The following is a 6,634-nucleotide window of genomic DNA, read 5'->3' as shown; positions in this document are numbered from 1 at the left end:
AATTGATGAGAATTTTGTCAATTTTTTTACGAAAATTTAGAATCTTGACAATGAAATTCTAAATAAAGAGTCTAGAAAAGACAAAAGTATAATTGAGGAGATAATAATATAAGAAATAAGAAAAAAAAAAACATTTAAAAAGTAAAATAAGGATAAAGATGGGGTGACAATTAAAGAAAATCAGGGAAAAAAGAGAAGGTGAAATCAAGTTGAATGACAAAAAGAAAAGATTAAATGAAAAATAAAAGAAAAATGTAAATAAAAGTAAAAGAAGAACAAAATAGAAATAAAAAGTGTGAATTAAGTATAAATGAAAAAGGAAAAAAACTAAATAAAAAAGAGAAGAATAAAGGAAGAAGAAGTATAGATTAGATTTAGGAACAGAAAAATAAGAAAAACAAAACATAAAAATAAAAACATTGTCATAAGTTATTGATCAACACATGAATCATGATGAACTATCAAATCCACCAAATTTTCTTAACGAAATGATTTTGAAATCTTTACAGCCGATACAGCTTTGGTAAAATGTGGTGTTAATTTTTATCTTTAGCTTAAAGTTTGTTTTCAATTAATTCACTTCCAGAATGAGGGGGGGGTCATTTAACAATATGCCCCCTATAATTCTAGAAGTAAAAAAAGAGTATTTCATCTCTTCATTATTAATCCTTTCTTGTTGTTTGGCTATTTACTCATTTAATCTGTTATTTGACTTTTCAGTTGACAATTTCATTATTCGTTTATTCTTTAATTTACCTTTCAACTTTTTAGTAATTCCAATGTGCAAATATTATTTAATTTATCATTATTAATTTATTTAAATTTATAATTTAATACGTCTGCAGAAAATTTGAGAACTGGGTTTTAATTAGTCTTTGTGCAAAATCAATGTGTTCTTAAAGGGAGTGTTCGCGAAAAATGAAAGGGGGTATAGGCTTGATCGCTACTAATCTCTGTTGCGTCTATAAGGAGAAAATTGTTAAAAACGACTCACACCGAAGAACGCAGCGTCCATACAAATTCTGAAAGATGCAACATTCAACTCCGGAGAAAGGGTAGAGTATAGAATGATTAGTTTGGAATTAAATCTGAGTCGAATATTACAACTTTTAGCTAATTATATATTATATATATATGCTGTTTTCTTCAATGCATTTTTTTCGGCATGAATCAAACAATACTCAATACCCATTTTATCAGAAGCTTCAGGGTAATTATCAAATTAATCAAATTCATCTCACCATTTAAAGAACTTCAGTTGCGTCTTAAATTTGAGACACGGCTTAAACATGGTTTGTTCTACTCAAAATTGTATTCAGTGCTTCGATATTTGAGCTGGCGCTCAATTGGAATTGGTTTTTGGCGGTTTAAATCTTTATATTTACTTTGCTTATCTGTTTGTCTGTTTGTTTGTATCCAATAAACGTCAAAACGGCTGAACCGATCGGACCCAAATTTTGTGTGGGTCTTAACATGTTCCCAGTGAAGGTTTGCAGATTATCAAAATTTCAAAATTTGCCTCAAACAAAAATGTTCACAACTGAAATAGAAGTTGGGTGCGAAGCGCCTTAAAAGCCTAGTTCTTTAAATTCGGCCTCAGAAGGAGATGATTCATTTTAACATTTAGCGTACCGTACCGATTTAGCGTACCGTACCGATTTTCCGACCTATCATTTTCGGTCTAAAAGTTTGTCCGATGCCTGGAATGTGCCTGAGTTGTAATGTAATACCATAAAGTTCTTTGGTTTTTCATTTTTCGCGAACACTCCCTTTAAAGTTCTTTGGTGTTTCATTTTCGCTTTGTAGCTTCAATTTTTTATTAATTATTGTTTCATATTGTAATGATGCTTCTAATTAGCTAAAATGTTTGATTAAGGTAAAACTTTTATGGTATTAAATTTAATTATTAAAAAACGATAGACTTTTATTAAAGGGTAAAAAAATCTTCAATTCTGTTTTACAAAATGAATTATTTAGAGTATATTTTGATTATAATTAAATTAGAACAATCACAGGATTTCACAAGAAAGCATAGGAAACTTAAATTCTGTTTAAAATTTATGCCATTTGAAAAAAAATTTAAAAAGGTTACCAAAATTATTTCTAAAGCAGTGAGTGTTGATCCATAGTTTAAATTTTATGTTCCAATTTCGTAATTTTTTAAAAGCAATTTGAATGTCGTTTTAGCCTTTCCAAGAATCCTAAAAATCCTTGTGTGAATGACAGAGAACACCGCGTGCTAATGAAGGAAATATTACACTAACCAGCAGCTAAGAAGCAGCTACACTGCCCGGTCAATTCAAGACAATCCTTGCAGGGGTGTAGACAGGGACAGGGTGTCATAATAAACAGGGGACTTAAGAGACGACTTAAAAATCGTGTTTTATATCTTAAAGTCAGTTAATAATAAAAAGTTTATAAACATTATGTTCTTTTTAAGAGGTTTTAAAAATGTGGTCTTTCTTCTTTTGTATCATTAAGATTGGCGGAGAAATTAAACAGTTGACCAATTTTGCTGTTAATTATGAAATTGGAATATGGAAAAAATGCTTAATATTTCATTGAATTTAGAAGGTGCAAAACTATAGACCACAAGTTTTAAATCCCAAGACTGGTAGTCTTTGTTCTTCCCTGTGATTTAAAGGTTGAAAAAATCGATAAGAATTTTGCCAATTTTCTACTTAACAACTAAAGCTAAAAACAATAGTTCTAAAGTATGCATGTTTAGGGCTACAAAAAGACAAAAGTGAGTCAAAGCGGTAAAATCTAAGACCAAGGCGTTGTGACATTTTAAAGTCGACACTGTCTTGAAAGTTGATGCATTTTTTCATCTACTTTAATTGTGTTCACAAAATAATGCCACCTGGAACAAAGACGATATAGAACTCGGAATCTAAATCCTATGTTTAATGGGACACCCTGTAGGTAGGTAACCAAGTAGACAGGAAGATAGGTTATTTGATAGATAAGTAGACAGCTAACTAGATAGATAGGTATAGACAGGCAGATAGGTAGTCAGTTCCACTGGCAGACAGAAAATCAGGTAGATAAATCGATATAGGAAGATAAGTAATCAGGTACACAATTAGACAGGTAGGAATGTAGACAGTTAGACAGGAAATCAGACAGACAGACAGACAGGAAAGGTAGAAAGGTAACAAGGTAGATCGGTAGACAGGTAAATAGGTAGAAAGGTAACCAGGTAGACAGGTAGACTAATCAACAAGTAGACAGGCATGTAAAAGAACAGGTACACCGGTAGATACGTAGACCGACAGATAAAAAGACAGGTAGGTGAGTATATGTACCGATGGCTAAATATAGACAATCGGATAGGTAGAAAAAAAGGGACAAAACGATGTAAATATTAGACAGTATAGTACACCACCAGAATTGACAGCACCCATTGTTCATATAGTGAATTGCCCCTCCTGTTTTCATAAAATAGAAAGATTTTAGTTTTCTGACGTCACAAAACAAGGCCGGAGGAGAAAAATTACAAGAAATGAATCATTTCACATAGAACTATAGACAGTAGACAATAGTAGATAATTCATAGAGAACTATAGACAGTAGACACTAGTAGATAATCCATAGAGAACTATAGACAGTAAACACATAATCTATAGTGAACTACAGACTGTAGACACTAGTAGATAATCTATAGAGAACTATAGACAGTAGACACTAGTAGATATTCTACAGAGAACTATAGACAGTAGACACTAGTAGATAATTCATAGATAACTGTAGACAGTAGACACTAGTAGATAATCCATAGAGAACTATAGACAGTAAACACTAGTAGATAATCTATAGAGAACTATAGACAGTAGATACTAGTAGATATTTCAGAGAGAAATATAGACAGTAGACACTAGTAGATATTCTATAGAGAACTATGGACAGTAGACACTAGTAGATAATTCATAGATAACTATAGACAGTAGACACTAGTAGATATTCTACAGAGAACTTTAAACAGTAGACACTAGTAGATAATATATAGAGAACTGTAGACAGTAGACACTAGTAGATAATCTATAGAGAACTACAGACAGTAGACACTAGTAGATAATCTAAAGAGAACTATAGACAGTAGACACTAGTAGATAATCTATAGAGAACTATAGAAAGTAGACACTAGTAGATAATCTAAAGATAACTATAGACAGTAGACACTAGTAGATAATCTACAGAGAACTATAGACAGTAGACACTAGTAGATAATCTATAGAGAACTATAGACAGTAGACACTAGTAGATAATCCCTAGAGAACTATAGACAGTAGACACTAGTAGATATTCTAAAGAGAACTATAGACAGTAGACACTAGTAGATAATCTATAGAGAACTATAGAAAGTAGACACTAGTAGATAATCCATAGATAACTATAGTTAGTAGACACTAGTAGATATTCTAAAGAGAACTATAGACAGTAGACACTAGTAGATAATCTATAAGATAACTATAGACAGTAGACACTAGTAGATAATCTATAAGAGAACTATAGACAGTAGACACTAGTAGATATTTCAGAGAGAAATATAGACAGTAGACACTAGTAGATATTCTATAGAGAACTATAGACAGTAGACACTAGTAGATAATTCATAGATAACTATAGGCAGTAGACACTTATAGTAGATAATCTACTATAGACAGTAGACACTAGTAGATAATCTATAGAGAACTATAGACAGTAGATACTAGTAGATAATCTATAGAGAACTATTGACAGTAGACACTATTAGATTATCTTTAGAGAACTATAGACAGTAAACACTAGTATATAATCTATAGAGAACTACAGACCGAAGACACTACTAGATAATCTATAGAGAACTATTGACAGTAATTTGTTAGAGTTTCCTTCTATTAAACTTGGCAATATCTTTATCCTAAAAAATGGAAAAACATTCCTTTCAACCAGGGGGGCTGGATCTTAGCTATACCTCTCTGTGTATATTAGGTCGAGTGTACAATTATGACAGTTTACTGATAAAGGATATTAAGAGATTAAGGCCGTATATGCAGTACAAACATGAAAAATGCAGTACGCTTTTGGAGTATAAGTGTATGGGGAGGTTTTGTATCTTGAATTTACTGTCGTTTTCTCAGAACCGTTTATAAAAAGACTGTAATAGTTTGTCTTCCTGTGAAAATGGAATCCTGTACACGATAATGGTGTAGTGGATTTTAATAGTTAAATGGAAATAAATTCTCCATTTATATATTTTCAGAAATCACCCTTGAGTACTATAACATACAGATCTAACCTTTGAAAGTGGAATACTTAGCCTGTACAATTAGTTAAGTATTGGCAAACATTATCACTTTATCTTCTATAACCTAGTTGGTTTCAACACGTTTGTTTTTGAGTCGTTTTCTTCTGTCATGGTGAAAATGTGACATACTGAAGAATATGTGCCAAATCTTGACCATGAGAGAAGAAATACGCAAAAATCGACCCAAGAACAAACCGACTGAAGGCACTACTTGCGGATTTCTTGCTAAAGAATCAATGCATGGAGTCTTGAGAATTAATTCCTTTTAAAGCTAAAACATTTTTGGTAACTTGAAATTTTAATAAGTCTCTATTCAAATTTGAACAATATATAATATATTTAGTCTCTCCCATGGTCTATTTACTGTTCTATGAATAACCGTCTCTATGACCCTGCTATAACAAGTCCTGTTTCTATGACCTTGCTATAACAAGTCCTGCCTCTATGAACCTGCTATAACAAGTCCTGTCTCCATGACCTTGCTATAACAAGTCTTGTCTCTATAACCCATCTTTAATAAGTCTTGTCTCAAGAAACCTAGCTATAACAAGTCCTGTCTCTATGACCTTGCAAATAAGTCCTGTCTCTATAACCTTGCTATAACAAGTCCTGTCTCTATGACCTTGTTATAACAAGTCATGTCTCTATGACCTTGCTATAACAAGTCCTGTCTCTATGACCTTGCTATAACAAATCCTGTCTCTATGAACCTGCTATTACAAGTCCTGTCTCTATGACCTTGCAATAACAAGTCCTGTCTCTATGACCTTATTATAACAAGTCCTGTCTCTATAACCCATCTTTAACAAGTCTTGTCTCAAGAATCCTAGCTATAACAAGTCCTGTCTCTATGACCTTGCAAATAAGTCCTGACTCTATAACCTTGCTATAACAAGTCCTGTCTCCATGACCTTGCAATAACAAGTCCTGTCTCTATAACCTTGCTATAACAAGCCCCGTCTCTATGACCCTGCTATATCAAGTTCTGTCTCTATGACTCTGCTGTATCAGAACAACTCCTATCTCTATGTCCCTTCTGAATCAGAACTAGTCCTGTCTCTATGACTCTGCTGTATCAGAACAAGTCCTGCCTCTATGACTCTGCTGTCTCAGAACAAGACCTGCCTCTTTGACCGCACTGTATCAAAATAGGTCATGTCTCTATGACCCCACTGTATCAGAACAACTCCTGCCTTTATGTCCCTGCTGTATCAGAACAAGCCCTGTCACTATGACCCTGCTGGATTAAAACAACTCCTGTCTATAGAGAACTATTGACAGTAGACACTATTAGATTATCTTTAGAGAACTATAGACAGTAAACACTAGTATATAATCTATAGA

This window comes from Eurytemora carolleeae, unplaced genomic scaffold (assembly GCF_000591075.1).
Source record: "Eurytemora carolleeae unplaced genomic scaffold, Eaff_2.0 scaffold34, whole genome shotgun sequence".
NCBI classification, from domain to species: domain Eukaryota; kingdom Metazoa; phylum Arthropoda; class Copepoda; order Calanoida; family Temoridae; genus Eurytemora; species Eurytemora carolleeae.
The sequence above is the reverse complement of the archived record's forward strand: the minus strand, read 5'-3'. Positions refer to the sequence as shown.